We start from the raw sequence: 17,314 nt of genomic DNA, 5'->3' as shown, positions 1-17,314 counted from the left end.
AAGGGAGTGGGAGAAGAGGAAAGGGTGGGCTTAGTCAGGGAAGGCCTCCCGGAGGAGATGGGCCTTCAGTAAGGCTTTGGAGGAGGGGGAGAGTAATTGCCTGTCGGATTTGAAGAGGGAGGGCGTTCCAGGCCAGAGGCAGGACGTGAGAGAGGGGTCGGCGGCATCTGCACTTCGGGGTCCGGGCGGGGGCGAGGGTCTGTGGGCCAGCCTGGGGGAACCACCGGTCATATGACCGGGAGAACTTGTTGTTGCCGGGGGGTCGGACGAAAGGACTCATAAGCCGCCTGCCTCACAGAGATCTCTGATTCATTCATTCAATCGTATTTATTGAGCGCTTACTGTGTGCAGAGCACCGTACTAAGCACTTGGAAAGTACATTTCGGACCTCTGGTTGGACAGAGGCCATACTGGGAGGGAGAGGACAGAGAAGGATGGGACTTTTTACGGCTGATGGACCCCAAGAGAACATTTGGGTTTTAATTTCTAAGGAAACTGAGAACAGAGGTCAGGCCGGAGCATCCAGGACGACAAAGGAAACCTGAATGATTCAGGGTCTCGTCCTGCCTCCACGTGCGGAAAAATCACTCCCCTTCTCGTGTCCACCAGGCCACCTCCTTCCCTTCCGACATATCGCCGTTTAAGGTACCTCTTCCAGGAAGCTTTCTCGGATCAGTTCCTCCCATTTGCAGCGTGGCTCAATGGAAAGAGCCCGGGCTTGGGAGTCGGAGGTCATGGGTTCGAATCCAGGCTCTGCCACTTGTCAGCTGTGTGACTGTGGGCAAGCCATTTCACTTCTCTGTGCCTCAGGTACCTCATCTGTAAAATGGGGATTAACTGTGAGCCTCACGTGGGACAACCTGATTACCCTGTATCTACCCCAGCGCTTAGAACAGTGCTCTGCACATAGTAAGTGCTTAACAAATATCAACATTATTATTATTACCTGCTGGCATCAACTTTGTTGTTGATAACGATAATAGTGGCATTGGTAAACGCTAATTATGTGCCAAGCACTGGGTTAAGCGCTAAAGTAGATACACTACAATCAGAACAGACCCAGTCTCAGTCCCACACAGGATACAGCGTCTAAGCCATAGGGAGGACAGGGATCAAATTCCCATCTTACAGAGTAGGAAATGGAGGCATAGAGCTGCATTCATGTATTCATTCAGTCAGTCAGTCGTATTTATTGAGCACTTACTGCATACAGAGCACTGTACTAAGCACTTGGAAAGTACAATTCAACAACAAATAGAGACAATCCCTTAGCCAACAACAGGCTGACAGTCTAGAAAGGTGATTTGCCCGAGGTCACTCAGCAGGCAAGTGGCAGAACCCAGGTCTCCTGACTTTCCGTCTTATGCTCTTTCCACTACTTCTCTCCTTCCTTCAACTCATCCTTGTAATTCCTGGAGGGGCTGATTTCTGGATCGCCGTGGGTCCGTCTCGATTTCCCTACTAAAATCACAGAGAGCAGAGACCTTGTTTCACATCAAGTGCCCGGCCCCATCCTCTGCCCACCTCCCCTGGTGGAATCCCGAGGACCACCAGGCACTCGACCCACTGCTCTGCCGCCCCAGCGGCACCTCGGTCACAATCAGGTACACGGCCCGGCGCTCCGCCCCAGCAACTAGAACCATGGACACCATCGAGTATCCAGACCGGTGCTCTACCCTGTGAGGATGTATATACACAGCACATACGTGTATATTTGGAAGCAGCATGGCCTAGTGGCAAGAGCCCGGGCTTGAGAGTCAGAGGATGTGGGTTCTAATCTCGGCTCCGCCGCTCGTCTGCTGCGTGACCTCGGGCAAGTCATTTCACTTCTCTGTGCCTCAGTTCCCCCATCTGTATCATGGGGATTGAGACTGTGAGCCCCACAAGGGACAGGGACTGTGTCCACCCCGATTCGCTTGTATCCACCCCAGCATTTAGTACAGAGCCCGGCACATAGTAAGCATTTAACAAATGCCATCATTATTATTATCTGTAATTTATTTATTGATCTATTCATTTATATTAATGTCTGTCTCCCCCTCTAGACTCTGAGCTCACTGTGGACAGGAATGTGTCTGTTTGATGTTACATCGTGCTCTCCCAAGCATTTAGTACAGTGCTTTGCTCACAGTAAGCGCTCAATAAATAGGATTGAATGAATGAATGAGTATAGCCCTGGGCATCACCAGGTACCAAGATTGGAGTTCTGGCCCCCTGTGAAGGCACAGGAAACCGCTGGGGACTGACCGGCTGACATTTTCTTCTGGATTTTTCAGATTTCCATTTTATCAGGCTTCTGTTTAGAGGTCGTTTTGGGGAATTTTTGGAAGGACGAAGCCAGTCAGAGCTCACTAAAGGTTAACCCACGGCACCTACGGCAGTGAGGAAGAGGGGCGATGGCCGAGATGACTCAGAGCTGCTTTTCATTTATAAAACAACCTGGAGAGACTATGAACACCTGAGCTCCAGATTGGAATCAAAAGGAAATGAAACAATTGAATAAAAATGGTGAAAGATGCATTTTAACATGGGGGTTTGAGGCGGGCGGTGAGGAGGCTGAATGAATGAATCAGTCACTTAATCAATGGCATTTACTGAGCGCTTATTGTGTGAAGAGCACTGTATTAAGTGCTTAAGACTCACAGCTGCAGGGAATTACTCTCCAGGCTACCCTGGACCCTCTGCCCACGGACCCATATTATTATTATCATCATCATTATATGTTTTAAGCGCTTACTATGTGTCAAGCTCCATTCTAAGAGCTGGGATAGATAAAAGTTAATCAGGTCAGAAACAGTCCATGTCCCACAGGGGGCCCACACTCTTAATTTCCATTTTACTGATGTGGGAACTGAGGCACGGAGAAGTAAAGTGACTCGCCCAAGGTCACGTGGCAGACGAGTGGCAGAGCCGAGATTAGAACCCAGGTCTTTCTGATTCCCAGGCCCAGGCTCTGTCCACTAGGCCATGCTACTTCCCCAGATCCTGCCATCTCCCCAGGCCTATGAACTGCCCTTCCCACCCCACTGAGCTTCCCCTCTCTGGATTCTTGGGCTCGTCTCTTAGGCTCTTCCCTGCAATGGTCTTCTGAGGATTCTCTGAAGGGAGCCACATGGACAGAAATGAAGGAAAGGAACCACTGGGGAACATCTTGTTTAGGACACACAGTTTGTAAATGCGTGTGTGCAAGTAGGTATCTCATGGGGCACAAGCCTGGGAATCAGAAGGCCCTGGGTTCTAAGCAGACTGGTTCAGTGGAAAGAGCCTGGGCTTCGGAGTCAGAGGTCACGGGTTCGACTCCCGGCTCTGCCACTTCTCGGCTGTGTGACTGTGGGCAAGTCACTTCACTTCTCTGGGCCTCAGTGACCTCATCTGGAAAATGGGGATTAACTATGAGCCTCACGTGGGATGACCTGATTACCCTGTATCTCCCCCAGCGCTTAGAACAGTGCTCTGCACATAGTAAGTGCTTAACAAATACGAATATTATAAACCCGTCTCTGCCACTTGTCTGTTGTGTGACCTCGGACGAGTCACTTCGCTTCTCTGTGTCTCGGTTACCTCATCTGTACAATGGGGATTAAGATTATGAACCCCATGTGTGACAGGGACCATGTCCGACCTGATTATCTTGAATCTACCGCGTTGCTTAGTACGGTGCCCGGCACGAAGAAAGCACTTAACAAATACCATTTAAAAAACCCCCAAAACTGGAGCCAAGTGGGCCCAGAATGTCAGTCAGACAGACAGACAGAGAGGCAGGAAGTCAGCCGATAGTCTGTCTAGGGCAGGACAGGCGGCTCTGACCAAAGGCCACTCCCAGTCAGTCGATCGTATTTACCGAGCACTTAGTTGACGCAGACCACTGTACTAAGCACTTGGGAGAGTACAGCATAACAATAGACGCATTCCCTGCCCACAACAAGCTTACAGTCTAGAGGGGAGACAGCCATTCTTATAAATAAATAAATGACAGATACGTCCGTAAATGCTGTGGGACTGGGAAAGGGGGGATGAATAAAGGGAGCAAGTCAGGGTGACACAGAAGGGAATGGGAGAAGAGGAAAGGAGGGCTTAGCCAGGGAAGGAGGACTTAGTCAGCCCCACTGGGTGCTGTGGGGGATGAGAAGGGGAGAAAGACCTGATCTTGGCCCCCAAGGAGCTGACGAGTAACAGAGAATCCTGGGGGCTGGAGAAAGACCCTTTGCCTCAGTCCAGGGCACATCCTGTGGTTTCACTGCTCCCCACCCCAGTGGCCCTTCCGGATCCCCCCGTCCCCAGACCCCCGGGCCTCCACCTCCACGTCGGAGCCACATCCATCATCCCACCCCTCGAGGAGCTGGGTGCCCGGCGTCCCATCCTCCCCACCCCGTGGACGGGAGCGGAGGGCAGGTACTCGGCCTGTTCACCGACGGGCCCGCAGTCCGGTTGTCCAGCTTGGAGACAACGGGCACCGGACCCCGGGAGCCATGCGGAAGCCCGACCGTTCATTGTTGTAGCGTACTCTCCCAAGCGCTTAGTACAGTGCCCGGCTCGCAGTAAGGGCTCAGTAAATGAATGAATAAATGAACGAACGGTCTCCCGCCCGCCAAATCCACCGCCACCGCCAGGTGCATTCGTTTCCTCTTCCCAAAGTGACCCCTCGGAAGCCAGGTGCCTTCCCCGCCTGGGTTTGTAAACGTCGCATGTTTGGGTGAGTTTTTTAACTCCAGCCACTTCCGTCTCCAAAGCGGGGAGAATCCTGCGGCTGCTTCTGCCTCTGATGAGGAAAAATGGATTCGGTTTATTTCGGGAGAGCGGTCCGGGCCTGCGTTTGCTCTGATACATGAAATATCCCCTGATTGTGCAAATGCATCTTGATGGTGTCTTTGTGTTCCTGTCACTCCTGATTTATGGGGCTTTTTCTCCACTTCAGGAGGAGAATTTGCATTTCCATTTCCCTCTCCATCGTTTCCCCTGCAGTCTCCCGGCCCTGGAAGGGAGTTCGGGCGCCACTTGACTCCGGCCGGTGGCGGGACCATTTCGAGCAGACATGGGGGGTTCGGGAGAAGTTGGCCGGGATCTGGAGCCTGCCAGAGAAGCAATGAGGCCTAATGGAAAGAGCACAGGCCTGGGAGTCAGAAAACCTGAGTTCTAATCCTGGCTCCACCACTGGCCTCCTGTATGACCCTGGGCAAGTCACTTCACTCCTCTGTGCCTCTATTACCCCACTTGTAAAATGGGGATTAAATCCTACTTTTTTCCTACTTAGACTGTGAGCCCCATAGGGGACGGGGACTTGCATTTACCCCAGCACTTATCATTATTATTATCATTGAATCTGCTGGACAGCTTGACCCAAAGCGTACGGCATTTTCTTCTGGGAATCACTGACCATCAAACAGAAACTCCTCATCACCGGCTCTAAGGCACTCTCTCAGCTCTCTCTCTCTCCCTCCCTCCTCGCTCTCCTCTCTCATCTCCCACTACAACCCAGCTCTCACATTTCGCTCCTCCAACACCAACCTACTCACTGGGCCTCCATCTCGCCTCTCTCGCCGACGGCCCCTCGCTCACTCCCTCCCCCTTCATATCCGACAGACCGCCGCTCTCCCCATCTTCAAAATCGTATCTGTTCGGGGAAGCTTGCTCTGACTGATCTCTCCCCTCCCCTCCCTATTCTCTGCTGTCCGCACACTGAAGTCTGTACCTCCTAAGCACTTTGATACTCACTCCACCCCGTCGACGGCACTTATATAACATGTCCTTTTATTCCGCCGCTTCCCCCAATCTGCAAATTATTTTAACATCTGTCGCCTCTGCTAGTTTATAAGCTTCTTGAAGGCAGGGATCATATCTCCCAGCTCTATCGTATTGCACCGTATTCACCTTAGCTCTTAGAGAAGCAGCGTGGCTTACTGGAAAGAGGTCGGGCTTGGGAGTCGGAGGTCGTGGGTTCTAATCCTGCTCCGCCACTTATCAGCTGTGTGACTTTGGGCAAGTCACTCAACTTCTCTGTGCCTCAGTTACCTCATCTTAAAATGGGGATTAAAACTGTGAGCCCCACGTGGGATGACTTAATAATAATAATACTAACGTTGGTATTTGTTAAGCGCTTACTCTGTGCAGAGCACTGTTCTAAGCGCTGGGGTAGATACAGGGTAATCACAGTTAATCCCCATTTTACAGATGAGGTAACTGAGGCACCGAGAAGTTAAGTGACTAGCCCAAAGTCACACAGCTGACGAGTGGCAGAGCCTGGATTCGAACCCATGACCTCTGACTCCCAAGCCCAGGCTCTTTCCACTGAACCACGCTGCTTCTCTATTACCCTGTATCTACCCCAGCGATTAGACAGTGCTTGGCCCATAGGAAGTGCTTAAAAATTCCATCATAATCATTATTATTATTATTATTATTATTAATGGAGAGAGAGTGGGGAGTGAAAATCACTGCTTCTCACTAGCCCCTATTTGACCCATGTATCTTGTCTCTCCACCCTATGAGAGAGATTGTGTGTTTATTATTATTACCATTTCCATCATTATTATCATTAGTAGTAGTAGTAGTACAGCGCTCTGCCCACAGTAAATGCTCAATAAATACCATCGACATTGATCCAAATAGCATGACCGGCTCCCATTCCAGTTCCGCGGGATCCTCTGACTGGATGCCATCCTCCCCTTCCTCAAAATCAGCTGGGCCGGCGGGGAGGTCCGCCCCTTCTCTAGAACTAGATGGCCACAGTAGCTCACTGGAAAAAGGGGTTTTCCTTGAACCGAAGTAGACTTAGAGCTTAAACCCAAGCTGATCAGCATTCCTCAGAATAATAATAATCAAACACAGGTGCTTTCCCTGAGCTGAAGCAGACATAGAGAGTAAGCCTGTATGGGTCATCATTTCCAACACTAATAATAATAAAAAAGAAGGAACGTGGCATTTGCTAAGCGCTTACTATGTGCCAAACTCTGTACTAAATGCTGGGGTAGATACAAGGTAATCAGATAAGCAGGAGGGAGAGCAGGTATTGAATGCCCAATTTATGGATAAGGAAACCGAGGCCCAAAGAAGTTAAAGTCCTCATTTCTCCCATTCCCTCTCCCAACTATCAACTCTACTGCATTGTACTCTCCCAAGCGCTTAGTTCAGCGCTATGCACACATTAAGGGCTCAGTAAGGATCGATGGATTGATTGAGTTACCCGAGGTCAGGCTTAGAACCCAGGTCCTCTGGCTCCCGGGCCCGTGCTCTGTCCGCTGGGCCTCACTGCTTCTTCCTGGGACAGGCCAATCATCCGTCCTGCCCTGGGAGAAGTTAGGGGTTTTGATGGCAAATGCAGCTGAGAGCTTCCGAGACAACCCCCCATCTCCAACAATCTCCCCCAACCCTATCCGTTCGGTTTACCCAGGTGTGTAGACCCCAAGGAATAACAGGCATGAGGTACATCCATGCTGTATATTACATGTATACTGCAAGTAGACTAGAAGCCTGTTGTGGGCAGGGAATGAGTCTGTTTATCGTTCTACTGCCCTCTTTCAAGCGCTTAGTACAGTGCTCTGCACACAGTAAGCGCTCAATAAATATGATTGACTGACTGACTGGAAAAATAGGGGTGGGGAGGGAAGGTCAAAATGGTGCAGCTGGACTGTCCAACATTGATCAAATTCCCCGGAAAATTCCTCAACTCCCTGTTTTAGTTTGCTTGGGTGGAAACAACGTCCATCTTCCCCAGTTCTGATAGCAAAGGCTGTGACTCTTCACCGTCCCCCCACACGCCAAGATAAACTGTTTTTTTGATCTCTCCGCAGGCAATTGGCCCGAATTTCTCATCTTCTTTCACGGCCTTTTCTTAACAAAGCTTGCTGGCTTTGACCCGCCTTCTGCTTAATATCATTCTGCATTGCCCAAAAGGCTAGCGGGAGGGAAGAGACACAGGAAAGGCAGCGGCAGAATGAGAAGAAACTGGGGAGAAGTTAACGGGCCTGGGAGTCAGAGGGACGTGGGTTCTAATCCCGGCTCTGCCACATGTCTGCTGTATGACCTTGGGCGAGTCACTTAACTTCACTGGGCCTCAGTTACCTCAACTGTAAAATGGGGATTAAGAGCGTGAGCTCCGTGCGGGACAGGAACTCTGTCCAAACTGCTTAACCTGTATCTACCAAGCGCTCAGGACAACGCTTGGCACATAGTAAGCACTTAACAAGTACCATAATTATTATTATTACTGAGGCGGGAACAAGGAGCGAGAAGGTCAGAAAGGGAAATTGCCCGAAAGAGAGACAAATTCCAAGTACAAAGAAGAGAAATGAAGAATTCCTTTCTTTCCTTTTTCAAACTCCTCATTTCCCTGTCTTTCTTCCTGTTTTTCTCTCTTCTCCTCCTCTCTCCCTCTTGCCCTTACTCCCACCCCTCCATCCTTTAGCTTTCACTCCCACTTGTGTGGTGAAGAGAAAGAGGAAAAAGAGGAAAACAGAGAGACAGAGAAACGGAGATGGAAAAGGCCAAAAATGTGACCCTCAGACGGAAGACGCGGGCAGACAAACAGTAAGACAAAGCCAGAGACTTATTTCTGGAGTAAGGAAGTAAAGTATGCCCCCACCCCTCTCCCCCTGCATTCTGCTCTATTCTGGGCTTAATTATAGATTATACCGAATGCGAGAAACACGCCAGTATCTTCCCCAGCGTGGAATTTAATGTGCTTCTGTTTCTCTTTTTTCTATGGAGAACGGATTAAAAAATTCAAATAAAGCCCTGGATTCTTTTGTTTCTTCAAAGAACAATAACGTGGCTAATTTTTTTTTTCTCTTGCTCTCTTTCGCCTTCCCCTGATTGTTTAAGTGGCACATTGCTGTCAATTAGTAGAGGTGGTTTACTGTCGGTGTGTATTTCTTTCAGGAGGAGAATTCGGGGGGAGGGGAGCATATTGGGGTTGGAAGAAGGACTATTTCAAAGAACCATGGCTTGAGGGAAAAGAGAGCAAGAGGAGATGCCTGAAAGCGGTACAGAGCGAGCCGCCATTTTCCCTTTGGGAAAATATAACCGTTTGATTTAACTGCTTAAATTCACACTTCACTAGGGTACGGAAAAGGATGCTAGTACAACGCAGGAAGTGAGGTCATCATGCCAAGGGAAGTGAGGCTGGGCTCCCCTCGGAACTGAATTTACCCACCGAACAAATCTGTCCCAAACTCCGGCACCCCCAGAATTCAATATGGTGACCAGACACGCCAACTTGGACGGGACAGTCTTGGTTGGTAGATTTTATTCACTGAACACCTACTATGTACAGAGTGCTCTACTAAACACTTGGGAAAGGAAACTCCTACCCTCGAGGAGTTTGCAACCTAGTCTGAAAAAATAATTTACAGAGAGGCAGAAGAAGGAAAAGGGAATACGTACATGAGTTACTGCTTAAGTAATGAGACAATAATAAGAAGAAAAACTGTGGCATTTGTTAAGCCCTTTCTACATGCCAAGCGTTGTATTAAGCACTGGGGTAGATTCGAGATAATCGACGGACACAATCTCTGTCCCGCAGGAGGCTCTTAATGTAAGGGGGAAGGGGGGGGTAGGTATTGAATCCCCATTTTACAGATGAGGAAACTGAGGCCCGAGGTCACCCAGCAGGCAGGTGACGAAGCCGGGATCGGAACCCAGGTCCACGGATTCCCAGGCCCCCGTTCTTTCCACTAGGCCGTGCTGCTTCTCTGTAAGATAGCTACGGAGGTGCAAAGGAAGGGAGTGTGCACACAGGGGTCTGAGCAGCTAAGAGGGCTGAAAAGGCAGGAAAGGGGGATCTAACCTGGAGAGATTCGAGATCGATCAGAAAAGGCTTCTTGGAGAGGATGAGATTTCCAGACGTCCCTGCCAAATCTGCCCCGATGCCATTCACCAGGGAACAGTGGGTAGCGGAAGACTCAAGGGAGCGTGAGCTTGAGGGGAGGAGGGGGAGCTTTCCTACTGAAAATTCCCCAAACCCACTGGGAATTTTGTAAGTGGAAAAACGCAGGCCCCGTGTGCTCTCCCCGGGAACAGAGTAGTTCGATTCCAAGTTTAATCCCTTTTAATTTCTTCTGGGACTTCCTGATGTAATTACTCTGGTCTCAATCAATCTCACCCGTCTGCATGGGATCCAGGCTGCCGTAGGGGGACCTATCCCGGCGGGATGGGGCACGGAAGGGATCGGCGGTACCCACCCTGCCTCGTGGGGTAGGGGGCGAGGCGGAGGCACCGGTCAAATGACCGCACTTAACTGGGCACAGCATGGGCGGGGATAGTCTCTGTTACCGAATTGTACATCCCAAGGGCTTAGTACAGCGCTCTGCACACAGTAAGCGCTCACTAAATACGAATGAATGAATGAATGAATGAATGAATGAATGAATGAATGAATGAATGAATGGTGAGTTGGGAAGAGCACTCTCTTCTAGGTTTTTCCCAGTTTAAAAGAGAAAAATAATCATCATCATGATATCTGTGAAGAGCTTAGATGAGAAGCCGTGTGGCCTAGTGGGAAAAGCTTGGGCCTGGGAGTCAGAGGACCTGGGTTCTTACCCGGTTCCTCCACTTACCTGCTGTGGGACCTTAGGCAAGTTACTTAACTTCTCTGGACTTCAGTTCCCTCATCATTAAAATGGAGATTCAGGTATTTGTTCTACTTAGACTCTGAGCCTCATGTGGGACCTGATTATCTGTCCCACAAAGTAAGCACTTTACAAATATCACTATTATTATCATTATTTGTCATCTGCTGCGTGACCTTGGACAAGTCCCTTCACTTCTCTCTCTCAATCGTATTTATTGAGCGCTTCCTCTGTGCAGAGCACTGTACTAAGTGCTTGGGAGAGAACAATATGACAATAAACAGACCCATTCCCTGCCCTCGACGAGCTTATAGTTCTCTGTGTCTCAATTGCCTCATTTGTAAAATGGGAATGAAGACCATGAGCCCCACGTGGCACATGGACTGATTAGCTTGTATCTACCCCAGCGCTTAGTACAGTGCCAAGCACATTGCAGGCACTTACTAAATACCATTTTTTTTAAAAAGTCCTCAAGTAAATTCAGTACAAGCAACTCGTACGAGGTCCTTGTCCCACATGATGCTCACGATCTAAGTAGAAGGAGCAGGACAGGAACTGAATGCCCATTTTACAGATGATGAAACCGAGGCCCAGGAAAGTAAAGCTACTTGCCCGATGTGACGCGGCAGGCAAGTGACAGAGCCGGTATTAGAACCCAGGTGCTCTGACTCTCGGGCCCGGTCTCTTTCCACCGGGCCAAGCTGCTTCCCAGAGAAGACACAAGAAGGCAGTGGGAGTCTGCCACTGTTCCAAAGCGTTCTCTAGGACACTTCAATCTGGAAAGTAAAAGCTGAGCGGGGGCATGGCTGAAGCCTGCAGAATCAAGAATGGGAAACTGCCGCTCTCCAAATCCCACGATGCGAGGACCCGGCGATCCCCCTATTGAGGGGTCAACACGGCAAGACTAAAACGAACAAAAGGCAATACTTCTGCCCAAGATGGCGGGTAAACACGTGGAACCCGTGGCCAGAGAAAGCCGGGCGGGCCAAAAGGTAACAGGTCCGAGAAGGGTCTGGCGAGTTCACGGACGAGAGATCCGTGAGAGGATTATTAGAAAGTCGGGGAGGTGAGCGGGCTTGAGAAGGGGTGAAGAGATACATCCGTGAAGTGTTTTTAGAGGGAAAAATTGGGTCATCATCATCCTCGCCATCATCAATGGCATTTAATCACAATCAATCGCATTTATTGAGTGCTTGCTATACGCAGGGCCTTGTATCAAGCACTTGGGAGAATACAACACAATATAACACACATTCCCTGCCCAAAAGGAGCTCACAGTCTAGAGTAGGGAGGTTATGAGCGTTTACTATGTGCAGAGCACTACGCTTGGGAGAGAAGGATACAACAGAATTGACAGACACATTCTCCCCCACAACGATTTTACAGGGTAGAGGGGGTTGCGACTATTAATATAAATAATGTATAATACATCGTTGAAGGTGGGGCCAACATCAAATGGCCAAAGGTCACAGATCCAAATGCAGAGACGACATAGAAGGGAGAGGGAGCCGGGGAAAAGAGGTCTCAATCGGGGAAGGCCTGCTGGAAGAGACGTGACCTCGGTAAGCCTTTGAAGGTAGGAAGAAAGGTAGTCTGAATATATGGAGGGGTAGGGAGTTCCAGACTAGGGGGAAGAAGTGGGAAAGGAGTCGGCAGCAAGATAGACGAGAAAGGGGCCCAGTGAGCAAGCAAGCTGGTGCTAGGGGAGCAAAAGTGTGCAGGTTGGACCAGGGTGGGCTCTCCCTGAGGTAAGTAGGAGGGGTCAGTGCTTTAGACCTAATGGTAAGAAATGGGTGCGTGATGCGGAGGCGTAACGGTAGCCACTGGAGGCTCTTGAGGTGCGGGGAGACGTGACGGATGATCCATCTTAAAGCATGAGGATGGATGCCAAGGAGGGTAGCATTCTTTGGTGCCCCTTTGCTGAGTTGACCGCTGCTCTGACCCAGTGTTGGTGTATTTCACCTTCCTCTGTAAATCCCCCTAGAGTGTAAGCTGAGCGTCCTGTCCACCCACTCTAGGCAGTCAGTCGATCGTAGTTATTGAGCTCTTACTGTGTGCAGAGCACTGTACTAAGCACTTGGGAGAGTACGATATAGCAATGTAACAGACACATTCCCTGCCCACAGTGAGCTTACGGTCTAGAGGGGAAGACGGACATTAATAAAAATAAACACATTACAGATACGCTAGAGAAGCAGCACGGCCTAATTGATAGAGAACTGGGAGTCAGAAGGGCGTGGGTTCTAATCTAGGCTCTGCCACTTGTCTGCTGCGTGACTTTGGGCAAGTCACTTCACTTCTATGGCCTCAGTTCCTCACCTGTAAAATGGGGATTAAGACTGTGCCTGATGTGGGATGGCTTTGTGTCCAACCCAATTTGCTTGAATCCCCCTCAGCACTTAGTACAGTGCCTGGCACATAGTAAGCGCTTTACAAATACCGAAGTTATCAAGTGCTGTGGGGCTTGGAGGGGGTGGCGAATAAAGTTACTCCCCCAGAGTAAGCGCTCAGTCAATATCACTGACTTACAGACTGCTTGATTAAAGGGGGGGGAAGAGGGACTTACGCTCTCAGGATGGTACCTGGAGGGTTTCCAGTACTCTACCAGTCTTGGCTACGGGAGAGAGGGTCCAGCAGAAGCCTACCCATTCCATTCCTAGGTTGGGCAGCGGCTAGCGAGTGGAAGACAATCTGCTACACGTCAAAACTCAGCTGTGCCGGGTAGAGAGTCGAGGGTGGAGACTCGGGTTGACTGTGCGGAAGGAAGCGAGGTAAACCGCTTCCACATTTTTGCCAAGAAAACTATGGATAAACTAACCAGAACGATCGCAGATGGAGGTGGGGCGTTCAGGGAGAGACGTGTCCATGGAGTCGCTATGGGTCGGAAACAAGTAGACGGCCTAAGACAAGAGGGGCTTGGTGGTTCCTTCCCAGACCTAGATGGTCCCTCTATAAGGATCTTTCTGCTTCCCCATTCCCCTCTGAACTAAGTGCTTGGGAGAGTACGGTATAACCGAGTGGGTAGAAACGTTCCCTGCCCAACACAGGCTTACAGTCCTTGTGCGCTGGGATGGCATCTATGCATTCTGTCGTATTATATTCTCCCATGCGCTTAGCTCTGCACCCAGTAAGTGCTCGATAAATACCACTGATTAAATAACTTCTGCCACTCCATCATCAAAAAGCCCCATCCATCTACCGGGCACCCAGGGGGAGGAGGCAGGCAGCCTGGTTGGCACTTGCCGCCAGCAGGAGAGGCTCGAGGGCAAAAGCGGCTGTGTAATAAGGAGTTTGAGTAAACCGTGGAGACCTCGCACATTAAATATTTGGCGTTCGCTCTGCTTCTCAATAAAACTGCAGTGGCATTTATTATTTAAAGAACGCTTTGTGTCATTTTCACATGAATTTACAACTCTTATAAAAATGCTAATAATTTCGATCCGAGGATTCGCATGTGCGATGCTGAGACAGTATTAGATATATTTTTACTTTCGCTGCACGGGATAAAATCAAATGGCAGGCCAGTGACCCCCAAACTGCATTTTGCCCTGTCCTGCTCTAAGGGAAATGGCTTGAGACAGGCTCCTCGGTCCTAATCCCAGCTCTGCCCCTGGTCTGCTGGGTGACCTCAGGCCAATCACTTAAACTCTCTGAGCCTCAGGTTCCTCATCTGTAAAGTGGGAATAAGATCCCTGCTCTCCCGCCCTCGTAGATTGTGGATGCTGTGAGGGAAGGACTGGGACTGGTCTGATTCTCTTCTATCTGTCCCAGTGCTTATTACAGCACTTGGACCACCAATGATTATGATGATAATAAGGCTCACCAAAAGGATGTTTAGTACAGTACCCGGCACATAGTAAGCACTTAACGAATACCATAAAAAAGAGGGTAAGGAGTCACTGATCTAGTGGACGGATGTCCACAACGGTGGAACCTTCGTGGAAGCACATAAATGCATGTCCCAACACTAGCCAGTCCTTTTCTCATCTCAGCAAGCCACCCGCTCTCCCTCCGTCAGCCAGGTACATGCACAGACCAGAGAGGGGCAGTGACAGGCATGTCTGCACATCACACACACGCATCCGCAAAGATACACACAAACTCTCTTTCTTTTTCTTTCTTTTTCCTCTTCCTCTCTCTCTTCCTCTCCTCTCTGCTACACCAAGTGCCCTATGAACACGTCTGAAGGAAGAGCAGGATAAGAAATCCAGGCCGGCAGTGAGAAGGAGACTTCCTTCCCCATCCCATCCCAGCCCTTCAAGCCAGGAGCCAATGAGCCACCGTCCCAGCTGACTTCCCGGGAGGTCTCTGGGGCGGCTTCTGTCCAAGCACCCCTCGAGACCCCCTCTCTCCCGCCCCCCGTCAGCTCACTAGTTAAGAACCAGTAGCCTCCCCTGGCTCAATGACCAAAAGCCCCTCCCCGCACAGACTCCGCCTTACAGTTTTCGGCCCCTCACCCCCTTGGAGTCAGTCCGTCGTATTTATCGAGAGCTTACTGTGTGTAAAACACTGTACTAAGCGCTTGGGAGAGTATGATATAACAATATCACAGACACATTCCATTCCCACAGTGATCTCCCCACCCCGCCACCACCACCTACTCCCAAATGTCCAAAGTCTCAGGAGCCTTTAGAGCAGGTCCGGAAAACACAGAGAACAGCTTTCGCCCGCCCACCGAAAGTGACCCTGGCCGGGAAATGGATAACCTTCACCGGGATACAGAATTCTCCTTTGTGTTTGGGCAGGGACAGACGGTCCCCCGGCCCCCTGCTCCTCACGCTGTCTGCGATGGGATGCAGGGAAGTGGGGAGTCAGGACAGTCGTTGTGGGGGTGAGGGCCGTGGCATCCACGAGCCCCGATTCCTTCCCATGCCCGCGCCCCTTCAGGGCCGAGCCTTCTGGGACGAGACCGCCACTCGGCTCGGCAACCCACGGCAGGGGCTTGAGGAGGGATGAGGGAATCGTGGCCGTTATTGACAGCGAGGGTGATATCAATGGAAACAATTTATATGATGCCGATATGGATGTATATATTTTTATTACCCTATTTATTTTATTAATGAGGTGTACATCCTCTCGATTCTATTTATCATGTTTAAGTTGTCTTGTTTTTGTCCATCTGTCTCCCCCGATTAGACGGTAAGCCCGTCATTGGGCAGGGATTGTCTCTATCTGTTGCCGAATTGTATATTCCAAGTGCTTAGTACAGTGCTCTGCACATAGTAAGCGCTCAATAAATACTATTGAATGAATGAATAAAAGGCAAACGGAAGTGGCAAGTAAGCAGCAATACCTCATTGACTCGTGGTGACTACTTGGAAAAAACAGAGGAAGAAACACCTCTAAGCACTGTTCTATGGGTTATCGTTACACACTGTTCCCATCTGAGACACTTCAAGTCTAAAGTTTATTTGTCCATTTCTCTCAATCTCCACTTTCTTGACAGGAAGTTGCCTCCCTTAGCCAGCCTACTCGAGATGCTCGGCTTTTCTTCCACTGGCAGCAAAAGAGACCTGAATTGACATCCAGTTTGGGGTGGAACCCCCTCCCCTAGACACATTAATAATATTTCTCTCAACTGACATAACATCTTTCTTCTGAAGAGCAGAAAGCCTTTCAACTCCCGTTGACTGATTCATCTTCCCCTGAGCAGAGAGAAATTGGGTTAGGGGTTGCAGGGGAGGGAGAGCTTGGCTTGGGGACTGGTCTCGGATATCCTTTTCGGGGTTAGACGTCAAGGCCGGACCATCAGGCCCGGGGCCTCAGGGCCGAGATTCTCCAGTGAAAATTCCCTGGGGTTCCATATGGGGAATCCACAACATTTTGGAGTCTAATGGAGTCGATTAGACTGTAAGCCCGTCGATTAGACTGTAAGCCCATCAATGGGCAGGGACTGTCTCTGTTGCCCATTTGTCCATTCCAAGCGCTTAGTACAGTGCTCTGCACATAGTAAGTGCTCAATAAATACTATTGAATGAATGAATGAATGAATGGAGTCAGTGCCTTTTTAGGTTAGGCAGCTACCTTCAGTTCTTCCATAATGTGGTGGGTTTTTTTGTCTTTTTACGCATTTACTATTTGTCAGGCATCGAACTAAGTGCTGCAATAGACACAAGCTAATTAGGTTGGATGCATTCCCTGTCCCACATGGGGCTCACACTCTTTATCTCCATTTTACAGATGAGGGAACTGAGGCACAGAGAAATTAAGCGACTTGCCCAAGACCACATAGCAGACAAGTGGCATGACTGGTATTAGAACCCAGGTCTTCTGACTCCTAGCCCCACACTTTCCACCAGGCCATGCTGCTTCTCTGCTAGGTGGTGTTTTCACCAGCTTGTTTGGATTGATCCTCATTAGAGAATTAAGGAACATTCTCCCCACAGCTCACGTCTAGATAGAATGACAGATCAATCGATGGTGTCGTCGGAAGAACCAGATATGTGGTTTCAGTTGAGGCAAACCACCATAATGAGAGTCTTCCACGACCCCGAGTTTGTCAGGATAGAAACCTTCCAGGACCTGAGTGTCAAGAAAAAAACAGCAGAACACCAGGAAGTGTTCGTGGGGTTTCTGATTATTTATATTAATGCCTGTCTCCCCCTTTAGACATGGGGTTTTTGGTGGGCAGGGAATGTGTCCACCAACTCTGTTGTACTGTACTCTCCCAAGTGCTTAGTATGGCGCCTGGCATACAGTAAGCGCTCAGCAAATACCATGGATGGATTGATTGATTTTAAATACACTCATCC

At 49.7% G+C, this 17,314-nt stretch overlaps 1 non-coding gene across 1 annotated transcript; it reads left to right on the top strand.

The window, feature by feature from the left end:
• Positions 1-13,126: 13,126 nt before the first annotated feature.
• Positions 13,127-13,264, top strand: LOC114816797. The gene has a single exon (XR_003764604.1). It is a non-coding gene; the product is annotated as a small nucleolar RNA SNORA7 (small nucleolar RNA).
• Positions 13,265-17,314: the final 4,050 nt, after the last annotated feature.

Source organism: Ornithorhynchus anatinus, chromosome 14 (genome assembly GCF_004115215.2).
Source record: "Ornithorhynchus anatinus isolate Pmale09 chromosome 14, mOrnAna1.pri.v4, whole genome shotgun sequence".
NCBI lineage: Eukaryota > Metazoa > Chordata > Mammalia > Monotremata > Ornithorhynchidae > Ornithorhynchus > Ornithorhynchus anatinus.
This window is presented reverse-complemented; position numbering and strand designations above follow the sequence as displayed.